Below are 17,154 nucleotides of genomic sequence, written 5' to 3' on the forward strand. Positions count from 1 at the left end.
ACTAACCGAAGCTGCATGTGAGATAAATTGCAGCAGCAGTTTATGGTTGCTGTGACAAAGTCACTGGCAGAGTACTGGAGGGGAGATATGTTTCACAGCTGCTATTAACTTCTAGGTTTCAATTCACTGAAGCTTTCTCCAGCATAATATGTGCTGGGGAATTAAACTGCCATTTTAAGAGGGCTTGGTTTTTATGAATGAACATAGTGCGGGTGGGGGGTCATTCACCATATCTCCACCCCAGGGTGTGGTCTGGGCTATAAATAGCCAGCCTTTTGACTTTAGAGTTGTTCAGTGTATGGAGAAGCTACAGTAGCTCCTGAGATAGAGGAGCTTGTGTTTTTTTGCTAACCTGCACCGTGTGTTACTGTTAACCCTGAGTGGCCGGACCCCGGCTAATGTAAGGACTGTTCTGTACCTTTTTCTTTTTCTTTACTGTTATGCCAGAAGGGCCATGTTTATTTTATGAACTCTGCCGTGGTTTATGATGGTTTAAATAAATGACCAAGAAATTTAAAGAGACAGTGTTCTGTGTCTACCTCCGTGTGCAGCAGAGCGAGCCAATCTACTACAGTGCATAAAAAAATGGCATCCAATTTTTACGGATACATTTCAATTCTGTAACATAGAAAACTGTAAATGTTTAATTGCTGCTGTAAAAAACAGGTTGTACATAGATGATAAGTGAGACAAAAAATTGTCCCACTTTCCTGAATGAAATGCTGATCGATTTTATATACACTACCGTTCAAAAGTTTGGGGTCACCCAGACAATTTTGTGCTTTCCATGAAAAGTCATACATTTATTTATCAAATGAGTTGCAAAATGAATAGAAAATATAGTCCAGACATTGACAAGGTTAGAAATAATGATTTTTATTAGAATAATTTTCTCCTTCAAACTTTGCTTTAGTCAAAGAATGCTACCTTTGCAGCAATTACAGCATTGCAGACCTTTGGCATTCTAGCTGTTAATTTTCTAAGGTAATCTTGAGAAATTTCACCCAATGCTTCCTGAAGCCCCTCCCACAAGTTGGATTGGCTTGATGGGCACTTTTTGCGTACCATATGGTCAAGCTGCTCCCACAACAGCTCAATGGGGTTGAGATCTGGTGACTGCGCTGGCCACTCCATTACAGATAGCTACCTGCTTCTTCCCTAAATAGTTCATGCATAATTTGGAGGTGTGCTTTGGATCATTGTCCTGTTGTAGGATGAAATTGGTTCCAATCGAGCGCTGTCCACAGGGTATGGCATGGCGTTAATGGACTGATGGCCTTCCTTATTCAAAATCCCATTTACCTTGTACAAATCTCCCACTTTACCAGCACCAAAGCAACCCCAGACGCTCACATTACCTCCACCATGCTTGACAGATGGCGTCAGTCACTCTTCCAGCATCTTTTCAGTTGTTCTGCATCTCACAAATATTCTTCTGTGTGATCCAAACACCTCAAACTTTGATTCCTCTGTCCAATGTCTGTGTTCTTTTGCCCATATTAATCTTTTCCTTTTATTAGTCAGTCTCAGATATAGCTCTTTCTTTGCCACTTTGCCCTGAAGGCCAGCATCCCGGAGTCGCCTCTTCACTGTAGATGTTGACACTGGCGTTTTGCGTGTATAATTAAGCTGCCAGTTGAGGAGCTGTGAGGTGTCGATTTCTCAAACTAGAGACTCTGATGTACTGTCTTGTTTCTCAGTTGTGCAGCAGGTCCTCCCACTTCTTTCTACTCTGGTTAGAGCCTGTTTGTGCTCTCTTCTGAAAGGAGTAGTACACACTGTTGTAGGAAATCTTCAGTTTCTTGGCAATTTCTCGCATGGAATAGCCTTCATTTCTAAGAACAAGAATAGACTGTCGAGTTTTACATGAAAGTTCTCTTTTTCTGGCCATTTTGAAAGTTTCATAGAACAAACAAATGTAATGCTCCAGATTCTCAACTAGCTCAAAGGAAGGTCAATTTTATAGCTTCTCAAATCAGCCAAACCGTTTTCGGCTGGGCTAACACACTTGTGCAAGGGTTTTCTAGGGTTTTCTAAACATCCATTAGCCTTCTTACACAGTTAGCAAACACAATGTACCATTAAAACACTGGAGTGGTGGTTGTTGGAAATGGGCCTCTATACATCTATGTAGATATTGCAATAAAAACAAGACATTTGCAGCTGGAATAGTCATTTATCACATTAACAATGTATAGAATGTATTTCTGATTCATTTAATGTTAGTTTCATTAAAAAATAATATGCTTTTTTTTCAAAAATAATGAAATTTTAAATGACCCCAAATTTTTGAACGGTAGTGTATGCTTGTGAACCTACCCTTACTGGAAAAGCGGCAACAATGAAAAAATGAAATTATATTCTCCCTGCAGCTGATGGTCTCCAGTCATTGGGGCAGTACAGAGGGCTGTCACTGCTCACTACACAATGAGCTCAATGTGATCCCTCCTCCCGCACCGTGACTGACAGCTGCCACTACAATGTGTGTGTGCAGAGGAGGCTGTCAGTCAATGTGCCAGGGAGTGATTACTACCTAAATTGCTTCCTGTAATCACCCTTCCAGTAAGCCAGAAGAACTTGCTTAAAATTCTATTTACCTGCTGAATACCACCAGACTATAAACCAGCCATGTGTGGTTTGATTCTGCAGTCATACTTTTATTTGGTAGATTAGCAAGAAGTAGGATGTAGATTGAATCTGGTAAATGTATAGAATTTAATATTGCAGCATTGATTATTTCCAGACACAGACCTGACCTATAACACCTCAAGACATAACCAGGTCTGTTTTAGTAAAATGTTATTAGAACAAAGAAAAAAGATTGTATTTCTAAGTAACACTCTTCTAGACAGAAGAATGCCTGTGGTTTAAAACTTTTTATCTAAGCCAAATCACAAAAAAATATTTACCTTCCTCCTCAGCTTCTAAAAATGTATTAGAAATTAAAGCTCCATCTTTGACCAGAATACTGTAGTCCCTGTTTCAAAGTAAGTTTGATTTTCATCCTGTCCAATAAAAAAATGAATGAAAGGGTTCAATGTTTTATATTTCTGTTCGCTGACACACACATGTTCACAAAGTCTAATAAATCTATGAGCAATTACAAATTGCTTGAAGTAGTCATGTGTTAAAATGGGGCTTCTATAGGTTTTCTTCCAGCCAAAGCAGGAAAAAGCATGTGCTCTGTATTGGTGGACACCATCAATGCGGTAAAGGACATGTTGAAGGCTGCCAGAGCTGGCCAAATTACTTTCTCTATATTCCTGTATCTTCTTACACAAGAAGAAAAATAACTAGTAACTCGCTGTTCTTGCACCAAATTGCAGAGGATAAAGACTACCTAGATACAATGGGACTGTCCATCTAAATCTGGAGCATTTGGGAGACTTGATATACCTCATAAAAACTACATGTTCGGAATGGTGCTTGTTTTTTTTCAGAAGCATTTTTTTCACAATTTTTATTGGCTAAACCTGTGTAAATGTACCGTATTTTTCGGATTAAAAGACGCACCTAGGTTTTAGAGGAGGAAAATAGAAAAAAAATGTAAGCAAAAAAGGTGTTCACAATGCACTTTTAAGGGGGGGGTGTCTTCTGCTGACACTAGTATAGGGGTAATGTCCCCCAATTCTGACAATATCCCCCATCCTGCTATATATGCCCCCCTTCCTTTAATACGTGGCCCCCATCCCCATCCTGGTATGCCTGGCATCCCTTCATCCTGGTATGCATGGCAACCCTCATCCCTATCCTGGTATGCATGGCACCCCTCATCCCTATCCTGGTATGCATGGCACAGCAATCCCCATCCTGGTATGCATGGCACCCCTCATCCCCATCTTGATATGCATGGCACCCCTCATCCCTGTCCTGGTATGCATGGCACCCCTCATCCCTGTCCTGGTATGCATGGCACCCCTCATCCCTGTCCTGGTATGCATGGCACCCCTCATCCCTGTCCTGGTATGTATGACACCCCTCATCCCTGTCCTGGTATGCATGGCAACCCTAATCCCTATCTTGGTATGTGTAGCGCCCCGAGGGTTCGGCCGCTACAGGGGTATTGCACCTCTGCCAGAGGTGTGATATTCCACTCCCAGGTAAGGATGGAGTATGGACCAGGGCTCAGTTAGCTGCATACAGCACACGCACCCCATTTCCGAGGGACAGCTCAACGGTGCTCCTACTAGACAGAAGTGCAGGCACGACCGACTATGTCCCTGTCTGGAGTGGGGAGGGGGGTGGAACACCCAGTGCTGTAGGGACAGATAGGGGTTGGTTCCTGAGCGTAGGTAGGAGCCCATTGGTTGCTGGTCACCTGGGCTCATGGCTAGAGGTAAGTATAAAAGGGAGGAGCCATCTTAGATCTGGGTTTAGTCTGTGGGGAGAAGTTGAGAGGAGAGCTGACAGGGAGCAGCAGCTCAGGCTGAGTGCTGCTCCAGAGGCAGGCCTAGAGAAGAGGCCGGAGCCTGAGAGGAGAAGTGGGAACAGGAGGAGAAGGAACAAGAAAGGAAGAGACAGAGGAACAGAAGGGCTCAGGAACAAGAAGGAAGAAGGGACCCTAAGAACCCACGAGAATACAGGGTGAAGGGTCAGGCAGATTAAGGGTACCGGATCCCAAATTGGTGGAGGAGAAACAACCCTCAGCCAAAGACCGGACGTCGTGATCATTTATTGGTGCGACACCTCATCAAACCTGCTAGGAAGGCACTATATAGGACAGCGGGGAATGGGGCACACGTTTACCTGCGCACGTCCGCAGCAGCTGGACAAAAGTGGGTCACTGGTGAGGCAGGCCAGAGAAAGGAAAGAAGGGGGGTCCTGTGCCATATTCCTGAACTGCCTGGGAGTTGACCGAGCCCCACACCTGGTGGACGCAGCACGGCTCGGGCAGTCATTGCCAGCTGAAGTGACTTGGATATTAACCGTGAGTAAAGACCCTGGACTGCAGTACATTGTCTGTGTGCTTTTTCGCTCCTCCGGCACTACTGGTACTGGGACTGGGACTCTCACCACCATCACTCCCACCATCCACTACACTGCCCTGGGGCCGCACTCTTCCCGTGGGGAGTCACACTACCCCATCTGCACACCTCATCAGCCCCAGCGGTCTGCATGCAGCGGCGGTTCCTAATAACCGCAATCCACGGGTGGCGTAGTCGGACATTATCTAAAGTACGGTAGCAGACTACCATTGGTCTGACCACCCAGAGCCGCGGGACCGGGCCGCCACTACTACTCCCAGTGTCTCCCTATTGCCCGGTTCCACGTGCCCCACGGCCCAGGGGGAGAGTCATATGCATGACACCCCTAATCCCTATCCTGGTATGCATGAAATCCCTCATCCTTATCCTTGTATACTTGGCCCCCTCATCCTTATCGTGGTATGTATGATCCCCCTCATCCTTATCGTGGTATGTATGATCCCCCTCATCCTTATCCTGGTATGTATGATCCCCCTCATCCTTATCCTGGTATGTATGCCCGCCTCAGCCTTATCCTGGTATGTATGGCCCCCTCATCCTTATCCTGGTATGCATGGTCCCACTAATCCCCATCATGCTGCACATAAAAAAAAAAAAATAAACACTCCTACTCACCATACTTCTCTCCTCCAGAGCTGCGTCCTGTCTGCCCACACGGATCTCGTCATGTGAGCCCCGCATGGCGTCACTACCATGCGCGGCTCACAAGGAGAGATCAGCTGCCGGAAGTCACTGCTCCCCATGCCAGGACTGTGTGCACGGGGAGCAGTGACTTCATGCTCCTTAATAGCTGGCACACAGTGTAGCTTCAGCGTGGCTCCTGTTTCTGCTGGGTGATTGCGTGTGCCCGCTATTAAAGGGCATGAATATTCACCCCCTCCCCACACCCATGGGCATGGAGAGAGGTTGAATATTCATGCCCTTTAACAGCGGGCACAGGCGATTCCGACAGCAGCAGGAGCCGCGCTGCCGCTACACTGTGTGCCACTATTAAGGAGCATGAATATCCAGTGCTCTCCACGCCCTCCCTGCATGTTTGGAGCTCTTTAGAGCGCCAATGAACATGCAGGGACTGCTTTCCACTCACTGTAATGCCGTAGCCATGTTAGTTGTGGCATTACAGTGATTGGCTGGCCGCACAGCGTCATCAGGTCTTTGTCAGACCTGGCACCGCCATGCTCGTCACAGTCACTCCGGAATCAGACAGTGTAGGGAGAGGTGCTGCTGAGCTAGGGAGAGATTTGCTTGTTTCTAGTTAGTGTAGGTGTACCAAACTATATTAGAGACACATATCCATCTCAACAAACAGTCCTTCTAAGGACTAATCAGTCTGCAGAGATATCAGGCAGGCAGGGTATATAGCAGACTGCAGTGCACATAGGACAAGAAGCTTCATTCCAGTTTTATCAGCTGCTGCTGCTGTTAGATATTTCTACAAATAGGCCCAGGTCTCAGGGGCCAGGAATAATTTTTTTTGGATCTTAATCCTCATTATTTGCTTAAAAAGCAATCCAGAGAACACAGTTTTTCTGCGCCATTTGCTTGTTGGCACTACAGAATACAGTCAGGTCCTTTCCATGGTACAGCGCTAAAAATCAAGCTATATAAAACTGTAGTTTCTCTGTCACACGGATCACATATAATTTCGCTGAAATTATTGCCATTTCTGGCCTCCATCATGAATTTTTTGAGTGTCAGTGAAGCAATTGACACCAGTTTGCTGTTCAAAATAGTTACCTACAGGCCAGGTATTTAAAACTGTGTTTTCTCCATCACACAGATTACATAAATGTTTTCAGAAAATACTGCCATTTCTGACCTCCATTAAAAAATTTTTTTCAGTGTGTCAGCAAAGTTTTTGACATCGGTTTTGCTGTTTTAAATACCCGGCCAGTAGGTAACTATTTTAAACTGTTTTCTCCATCACACAGATCACATATACGTTTTGAGAAAATGCTGGCATTTCTGGCCTCCATTAAAAATTAGTTTCAGTGTGTCAGTGAAGCAATTGACCCCAGATTCCTGTTCAAAATAGTTACCTACAGGCCAGGTATTTAAAACTGTGTTTTTTCCGTCAAAAAGATCACATATATATTTTCAGAAAGTTGACTTAAAATTCAGTAATTTGTTGTGAGCATGGAAGATATTGTTCTCCATTTAAAATGGGCAAGGCACGTAGCAAGGGATGAGGAACTGGACATGATGGTGCATGCAGAGGTCGAGGCCGTGGGCAAGATGAAATTGTGCCACAACAAACACCCACATCTTCTCGCTCGAACTTCCTGTCCCAACTAATAGGGGACCGCAGTACACCACCATTGAACACAGAGCAGTGTGAAAAGGTTATTGGTTGGATAGCAGATAATGCTTCCAGTCACTTAGCCACTACCAACACCACCTTGTCTTCCACACGGTCAAGTCTCAGTACCTGTGAGTCTGGACCGCATATTCCTCACAGGGGGAGGGAGGCAGAGCGCCCTAACAGTAGAGTTGAGCCACCCCCGTAGTGTTCGAGTTCGGTTCGTCGAACACCCGTATGTTCGCTGAACTGTTTGTCGAACACCTTCGAACACCGTTAAAACCAATGGCAGGCAAACAAAAACACATAGAAACACATAGAAAACACATAGAAAACACTTCAAAGGTGTCCAAAAGCTGACAAACTGCTCAGAAGACACAACTAACACATGGAAAAGTGACAAGTACATATAGTCATGCGAAAAGAAAAGAGGTGGAGGAGTAAAAGGAGGGGGAGACACAGATATAGGCATGTCATGCCCTTCTAAAATCAAGAAAGGCTGGAGTAAAAATCTAAAATCAGCCTACCAACACCCAGACGTCGTGACAAGAAAATTAAAAAAAGAAATATCTTTAGGTAGAATGGCGGTTCCATTCAGAACACTTTCCTTACAAGACGTAGTGGTATCCCCGTTGTGAGTTGTGCCAAAAACGGAACCAAATACATTCGGACTAATCCACCATTTGTCATATCCAAGGGGCAGGTCCGTAAATGACAACATCGACGCGGAATCAAGTACAGAAGTATATACTGTACATCCTTTGACAAGGCAATCAGGCGGATCAAGAAGTTGGGAAGGGTCACCCTAATGGCCAAAACAGACATTGATGCGACGTTCCGGTTACTCACTACCTGTGCCTCCGAATAGTGTCCACCTATTGGGCTGCTTCTGGGAAGGAGCATACTATATAGATCGCTGTTTGCCCATGGGGTGCTCCAGATCCTGCTCACTATTTGAGCCGTTTAGTTGCTTCCTCGAATGGGTTGTAATGGACGTTTCTAAGGGGGCACATATTATCCATTACCTCGACAACTTATGCCTGGGCCCAAAAGATTTGCCACAGTGTGAATACACGCGGTAGTTCACCTGTGAGAAGGAGAGAGCAGGAGGGAGAGCAGACACCACAGAGCTGAGGGGTTATATGGAGAACGGAAGAAGGAAAGAGGGCGAGGGAGGTAAAGGAGTACAGTGGAAGGCCGACCTGAGCTCCCCCACGTTCCAGCTGGGCAGGGAACAGCCCTGGGAAGAAAAGCCGCTTGTGCATCCCTTTGAGGTGACTGGCGCGAGCGGGCAGAGGGACTACGCTGGAGTGCGAAGCCAACACGGCCAGTCCATTCCTGCCCGTGCGACCTCCGTGTCGCCGGGTTTGTGCCAGAGCCGTGGTGGACCCTGACGGCCAGCCCCCCTCTCCCAATACTGGTGCCTGTCCGCTGGTGGGTCGAGCCCCCCCACAGTGGGGGGGGGTAACATCTGCAGAAGAAAGACCATCTTCCAGCCAAACTAAGATGTCTACTTTTTTTCATGGACAATGTGATACGATCCCTTTCTTACGGACATGCCCATCGCTACAAATTCCAGATGAGGCACAAAAACAGCAGGTGCTTCAATGGATATCAAGTGCTCCTTCAAGTGGGCTCTCCTCCACCTCAACTTCAGCATCACAAATACTCCAGTCCTCAGAGGTGTCACCCCAATCGCACTTGCTTTCTCACAGCTCCCAAGTCTCCAGCTGCCCGTCTGAGTATGGGGTAACACAGATGGTTGAGTCTGCACAGCTGTTTACTCATACTATAGCCTGGGAAACGGAGGTCTGCTCCAGAGCTTCTGTTAATCCAGACGAGGAAATGATCTGCACTGATGCCCAGAATCTTTATGAGTCGGATCCAGGACCAGATGAAGGTTCTGAGCATAATGTACACCCTCGTTCCCAAACTGTAACTCCTGTTGGTGGAGACAATGATGAAGACGATGATGAGACTCAAATACCTGATTGGAGTGACAACTTGACTTTTCGGTCAGGGCAGGAAGAGGTTGGCTCTGAGGACGACGGGTGTGAGAACACACAGGGTGATGATGACGAGGTTGGAGATCCCACTTACTGTCAACCCACAGTCAGCCAGTCGATGAGGTCAGTGGAGGAGGATGTGACTAGCCCAGGGGATGGGGATGACTCGGTACCCGGGCCTTTGCCTGGCCTTGGGGATGTCGCAGTGGTCGGCTCCCGGGCCCGTACCCTGGGGTCACTCTTTAAAATGGTGGATAATTGTTAATTTTATAAGAGTTCGTGACTAGTGTTGAGCCACCCCCATAGTGTTCGGGTTCGGTTCGTCGAACACCTTCGAACACCGTTAAAACCAATGGCAGGCAAACAAAAACACATAGAAACACATAGAAAACACCTTCAAAGGTGTCCAAAAGCTGACAAACTGCTCAGAAGACACTCTCTTTAAAAAAGCCAGCCGGCAATTCAGCAGCGGCATACACCGGTACCCGACAATTTAGACAAGAAGGAATAGAGCATCACACAGAGATTAGATAGATAGAAACATGTCAGTCACATTTATAAGAAGTACAGTGATAGTGTTGATTACTGTACTTGTCATTTAGTGTTAAAATAAAGGATTTATTACAAAAAAAATTGACGTGGGGTTCCCCGTAATTTTAGTCTCTAGTGGAGGTTAAGCAGACGGCTGGGGCAGATGTTTGAAGCCTGGGAAGGGGGTAATACCCATGGAGCTTCCCAGGCTACTAATATTAGCCCCCAGCTGAATTCCTAGCCTTTACTAGCTATTAAAATGAACAATTAAAGAATTGTCTTTATTTCAATTAAAGGACTTTATTCTGGGTGTTTGTGTATTTTTGTAACTTTGACTATGGGGTTAGTAATGGGGGTGTCTTATAGACGCCTCTCCATTACTAACCTGGGCTTGATGTCAGCTGGCAGTATAAGCTGACATCAACCCCAACCCTATTACTGCACTGCCACCGCTACAGGGCAGTGGGAAGAGCGAGGCTAAGTGCCAGAATTGGCGCATCCTATGAATGCGCCATTTCTGGGGCGGTTGACGGCTGGTGTTTCTAGCCTGGGAGGCGGCCAATATTCATGGCACCCTTTCTGGGCTATTAATATCAGCCCCCAGCTGTCTGCCTAGCCTTTGCTAGCGATTAAAATTGGGGGGACACCAAGTCATTTTTTTTGGGGTCCCCCATTTTAATAGCTAGTAAAGGCTAGGTATTCAGCTGGGGGCTGATATTAGTAGCCTGGGAAGCTCCGTGGGTATTACCCCCTTGCAAGACTTCAAACATCTGCCCCAGCCGTCTGCTTAACCTCCGCTAGAGACTAAAATTACAGGGAACCCCACGCCAATTTTTTTTTAATAAATCCTTGATTTTAACTCTAAATGACAAGTACAGTAATCAACACTATCACTGTACTTCTTATATATGTGACTGACATGTTTCTATCTATCTAATCTATGTGTGATGCTCTATTCTTTCGGTTCTAAATTGTCGGGTACCGGTGTATGCCGCTGCTGAATTGCCGGCTTTTCATGTTTCACTGTGAGCACTGTTCCCATCGATTTGGGCAATCACTGTAATGCCACAACCACCATGGCTGTGGCATTACAGTGAGTGGCAGACAATCCCTGCATGATTGGTGCTCTAAATAGCGCCAGACATGCTGGACACGCTTTTGGTGCACGAACAGTTATCGAACATAACCTCGAACAGCCGAATTTTTTGCAAATCGTTCGCGTTCGTCGAACGACTCGAACACCGCCCAAAAGAGCTCGAATTTGAGATTGGCGAACAGTTCTAGTCGAACACCGCTCATCTCTATTCGTGACGCCACCTGTGGTATCTGGTGAGAAGCACCAGCGCTGCAGCAGTCCACTGAGGCCGGTGATAAGGCAGCTTGATGGTATAGCTCCCCACAGGTGGAGCTGGGCCTCAGAAAAGTGTATGCAGGGGGAATGCAGGACAGGCGAGACCTAGCTGGGTCAGAGCAAGAACGGGAACGGACACGGAAGTCACTTCAGTACCTTTTACTGGTGGAAATTCAGGCACATTCCGGAGCTCTGTACGGTGAAGGGTGCATATCAGGATCCTCCCCAATGAGCGGGTGTAGGGCCTCCTGTTTCTTGCCTCTGTGTAGTAAGTTTCTGACCTGCCTGGAGCTAGGCCTAGCTTTGTCTCTGTCCTGCGCTGGCTGACCTTGTGGTAGGGCCTTGTCTTGGAGTTCACGCTCCCAGTATGCGGGGCCTAAGCGTCTCCTGGCTCTGTTACGTATCAGCACTTTAGCGATCCTGGGACTTGTAGTTCTCCAGGGATTCCGGTTATGCCTTACTAGGTCATAGAGATCCCGGTAAGCTCGGATCCAGTGTCCGGTAAATGCTTCATGGTGAGCTGGTTAAGTTCCTCTGTCCCCCTATGTACTAACTCTCCACTCCCCTTCGGCCTACTCGGGCCCTCACTAGGCTATACACACTAACGGCAGCTTGCCGCGCTTCACCGATCTTATGGCGCCGGCACACCTTAAGCTCTAACAGGGCTCCCTGAAACTAGCTAGCAGGAGCCTCGTGCTCCACTGCTGAACTATTAACTGAGTTCTCTAGACTAGACTGAGCTCCACTGCAGACTGACCTCTTAGGCTTCTCTACTGCAGGAACTCTTCAGAGGAACTGAACTGCCTAGCTCCACCTTCCCTATTTATATCCCTAACAGGCTCCCTCTGCTGGTCTGAGGAGGAAGGTGGAGATGTGTGAATGTTTATGGGGGCCTCTTGAGGAGGATTCCATCAATGCACTCTTCTAGGATCTGTGATACCAAGCGCAGCTGGGCGTCACAGATGCTATTGATGACGAGGTTAGGTTGCGCCTTCCTGGACAGAGACGGAGTACTGGAAGCACGTCAACAACTGCATCCTCAACCACAACTCTACCTCTGACCACAAGTCGTAGTGGCTCTTCAGGTCGCATGGGCTCTAAGCCTTGCATAGCCTGGGCATTTTTTCAGATCGATAAGGATGACCCAACTCGTGTTATCTGTAATATTTATCACCAAAAGCTAAGTAGAGGCCAAAAAATCCATAGTTTGAGTACTTCATGCATGAACCGTCACATGGATATGAAGCATAAGTTGCAGTGGGAAGCTCACTGTGCTACAATGCGGCCTAGCGGGCCGGGCCAACCACTGTCTGCCCCATCTTGTGCATCCGCGGCCTCTTCATCCTCTGTGACTGGGGGGACAGCAGTCACACCTGTTTTGGGACGCAGACCTGCCACCTCTTTACCCGCAACAGCCAGCGTGATTGGCAGGTCATCATTTTCTTTGGAGGTGGAAACACCAGCTGGTGTTGAGCGCTGTCCGACATCGAGAGCACCACCTTTGGATCAAGGCAACCTAACATGTCCGCCTGCATCTTCCTCACAGACCGGCAGTTTGCCGGGGACACCCTTATCATCCCCGTCTAAGCACAACAGCCAGCCCTCGGTCCCTCAGATGTGGACAAGTAAAAGACCATTTCCTCCTAGTCATGAGAAAGCTAAGAGGTTGAATTTCACCATCTGCAAGCTCTTGGCTACAGAAATGCTGCCTTTCCGCCTGGTGGACACAGAGGATTTTCGAGACCTTATGTCCGTCGTAGTGCCCCAGTACCAGATGCCCAGTCGGCACTACTTCTCAAAGAAAGGTGTGCCTGCGCTACACCAGCATGTCGCACACAACATCACCGCTTCTTTGAGAAACTCTGTATGTGACAGGGTGCATTTCACCACAGACACTTGGACGAGTAGGCATGGACAGAGGCGTTACATGTCGCTGACTGGGCACTGGGTAACTATGGTGACAGCAGGACAAGGGGCTGCTGTCCAAGTCTTGCCGTCCCCACGAGTTGTACGTCAATCCTCTTTATCTAGAAGTTCCTCCACTGCTTCTGCCTCCTCAACCTCCTCTCGGTCCTCCACCTGCACCCAAAGCCTGTTTGGTAATGCCACCCGCTTTCTAACTGCGCAGAAGGAATCTTGCACACCTCCTTACTATGCTGGCAGCAGGGCTCAATGGCATCAGTGTTTACTTTGAAATGTCTGGGAAATGTGAGTCACACAGCTGAGTAGTTGTGGTCAGCTCTGGAGACCCAGTTTCATGAATGGTTGTCTCCACTGGACCTGCAACCAGGGAAGGCCGTGTGCGACAATACTGCAAACCTGGGTGCGGCCCTTCGCCGGGGCAATGTCACACACGTGCCTTGTATGGCTCACGTGTTGAACCTGGTTGTCCAGCAATTTTTAGCCCACTATCCCGGACTAGATGGCCTTCTGCAGAGGGCACGGTCGCTGTGTGCTCACTTCGGCCGTTCGCATCCCGCAGCTCAACGACTTACATCTCTACAGAAGTCGTTGGGCCTGCCAGTTCACCGGCTGAAATGCGATGTGCCAACACGGTGGAATTCAACTCTGCACATGTTGCAGTGACTGTGGCAGCACCGACAAGCCCTGGTGCAATAGGTTCTTATGTATAGCCTGGGCGAACGAGATCCAAAGGTGGGGGCAAATCAAGCTGCAAGAGTGGTCTCAGATCAGGGACCTATGAAGTTGATGCGCCCCCTTGGCCGTGGGGTACCCGGAGCCAGGCCGGTAGACGCTGGGGGTTGTAGTCACTGTGGCGGTGACCCGGTCTGTGACCCTGGGTTGTATATATGGGTTTTATAATGTCCGACTACGCCACCTATGGAGTGCGGCCAAAGGGGTCGCCGCTGCGGAACAGTCCTCTGAAGCTGGTGGTTTTTCAGCAATGGTATTATTACTCCCCACAGGAAGAGTGTAGTTTCAGGGCACTGTGGGTGGATGATGGTGGTTGTAGTGCAGGGAGTCAGTAATGAACACAGAGTCTGTGTGATGCAGTCCCAAGATTTTTACTCACAGTTGTTGCAGTCCAGATTACAGCTACCAGAGCAATCTCACCCGTCGTGCTGTGCGTACTCAGTGAGGGGCTCAGTCCACCCCCAGATAGCTCCGGAGTACTTAGCAGGACCCCCTTCTGTGTGTCCTTTCTCTGGCCTTCTCCCTGCTCCTCACACCCAGTGACACTTCTATCCGGTATCCTCGGGCCTTGGAGGGTGACGTGTGTTCCGTCCCCTGGGTCCTATGTGGCTACGTTCTTAGTGAGACTGGTGTGGTCTTTGGCCTGCAGTACATGAAATGCTGCAGCCTCCGGTTTCTAGTTGAGCCTTGCTGTTTCTCCGCTAGTTGAGGGACCAGTTCCCCTTATCTGGCCTGACCCCTCTACCTCATGGTAGCAGCGGGCGTACGGGTGGCCTTCTGCACGGCCCGTACCCCTAGGGTCACTTGGGTTCCTGGAGCCTTCCTGCTCCCACTCCTCTCTTCTCTCCTTCAGTCCTAGGCCTCCCAAGCTAGGCCCGCCTCCGGAGCAGAGCTCATGCAGAACCTCTGCTCCTGTCACTTCTCCTCCTCTGACTGGCTTGCTCTTTCTAAGATGGCTTCCTATTTATACTCTCCCTGTCATGTGCTCCCCTAAGCTGCTTTCTCCACCCACACCCACTACATAGGACCCTCCCACCAGCTAGGGACCTGGGACTGTGCTTTCCCTTAGGAGCAATCTCGCCCTACCCCCTCTGCGGGTATGTGTTGGATGCAGGTGTTAGGGTCCCAGCCTATACTCCTTCCTTACCTGAGGGTGAGATACCACACCTCTGGGTGGGATGCAGTACCTCTGTGGTGACCGAACCCTCAGGGGCGCCACACACTCTTCTGCACAGTTTTGAAATGGCGACGAAGATGTTTAGTGCTGACGATGCCATTATCAGCATGACTATTCCGGTGATGTACATGCTGGAGCACACGTTAAACAGAATTCACAGTCAGGTTGTGGGACAAGAGGAGTAGTGTTGAGTAGTGTTGAGCCACCCCCGTAGTGTTCGAGTTCGGTTCGGTTCGTCGAACACCCGTGTGTTCGCCGAACTGTTCGTCGAACACCGTTAAAACCAATGGCAGGCAAACAAAAACACATAGAAACACATAGAAAACACCTTCAAAGGTGTCCAAAAGCTGACAAACTGCTCAGAAGACACAACTAACACATGGAAAAGTGACAAGTACATATAGTCATGCGAAAAGAAAAGAGGTGGAGGAGTAAAAGGAGGGGGAGACACAAATATAGGCATGTCATGCCCTTCTAAAATCCAAAAAGTGAGAAGCCGACACGTTCAGTCCGCTCCTGCCCGTGCCACCTCCTTGTCGCCGGGTTTGTGCCAGAGCCGCGGTGAACCCTGACGGCCAGCCCCCCTCTCCCAATACTGGTGCCTGTCCGCTGGTGGGTCGAGCGAGCCCCCCTGTGGTGGAGGCAGCTCTAAGCTTTTTAATTTAAATTGTCTCTCTAATTTGAATGAATACACTTTAAATCCATTTACAAGGATCTATTGGAGGGCAAGTCTCATGCCAGCAGCCGCGTAATTCCAGCTCCAGTAGTGTCCACTAAAGCTGCTGCAGTTAAAAAGCTTTTATAAGGATCGAGCTCGGCTGTCCACCGCAAGGCATCCTACTGCCAGTCCCAGCCCCTATGCCTTGGGGTGCCTCCTGATGCTCTTCACTGAGTATCCCGTGGTCCCGAAGCATTTCCTTTGAAAAAATTAAGTGTCCAAACTACAGGTGGTGTAGCTTGCTTAACAGCCGGGATAATCCGCTGACTAGCAGACACTGCTACTAGGCACACAGTATTTCCTGGGCTAGATGCAGTTAAAAATTTGTAATTAGATACTCTCGTTGGATGCTGAGAAAGCATTCCATAGAGTCTCCTGGCACGCCATATATGATTTTCTTAAAAAGCTTGGGGTAGGGGTCTAGGGGACCCTTTTATAGCCAAAATCACGGCCCTGTATCACAATACGTCACCTAGGCTGAAGATGAATGGAACTGTAGCACCCTGAGGGCTCGGTTGCTACAGAGGTATTGCACCTCACCCAGAGGTGTGATATCTCACTCTCAGGTAAAGATGGAGTGTGGATCAGGACCCGACACCTGCATGCATTACACCACATTGCCGTGGGGCAGGGCGACCAATATGCCCCTGAGATGGGCACGACAGTCCCTGCCCTGGCTGAAGTGGGGGGAGGGAACACTGAGGAAGGGGAACCCTGTAGTGCAGGAGCAGGGAGGAAGCAGTTCCTGGGTGCATTGAGAAGGGAGTATAAAAGGTGGGCACCATCTTAGTTCAGTGCAGAGAAGTCTGAGCAGAAGTGGCAGGGAGCAGGGGCTCTGCATGAGCTCTGCTCCGGAGGCGGGCCTAGTAACAGAGGCCTAGGCCTGGAAGAGGGAGAAGGAAGGAAGAGGAGCGGAGAAGGCTCCAGGAACGAGGAATGAAGGGATCCCAGGGGTGCGGACGGGCGAGTCGCCACCGCACGCCCGAATCCACCTGCGTGGAGGGGTCAGGCCAAAGGGGGAGACCGGTCCGCGAAACTAGTGGAAGCAGGAAACAACGCTCAGCTAGAAAATGGAGGCTGTGACATTTTATGTGGCGCAGCCCCTCGCTACACCCGCTAGGAAGGCACCACATAGAGTCAGGGAAACTGGCGCCAAGTTTACCAAGAGGAGGCCCGAGGCAGCCAGACAGAAGGGTTGGTAAGAAAGGCCAGACAAAGGACACACAAAGGGGGTCCTGTGAAGCGCTCCAAAGTTATCTGGGAGTTGTCTGAGCCCCTCACCTGGTGAGCACATTACGATGTGGGCAGCCGTTACCTGCAGACGTGGTCTGGATAATAAGAACTGTGAGTAAAGGCCCTGGACTGCATCACTGACTCCGTGTCGTTACTGCTGCTGCCCTGCACCATCACCCCCATCCTCCGCATACACTGC

This window comes from Phyllobates terribilis, unplaced genomic scaffold (genome assembly GCF_046119375.1).
Source record: "Phyllobates terribilis strain yellow unplaced genomic scaffold, ASM4611937v1 Scaffold_2__4_contigs__length_985480577, whole genome shotgun sequence".
NCBI lineage: Eukaryota > Metazoa > Chordata > Amphibia > Anura > Dendrobatidae > Phyllobates > Phyllobates terribilis.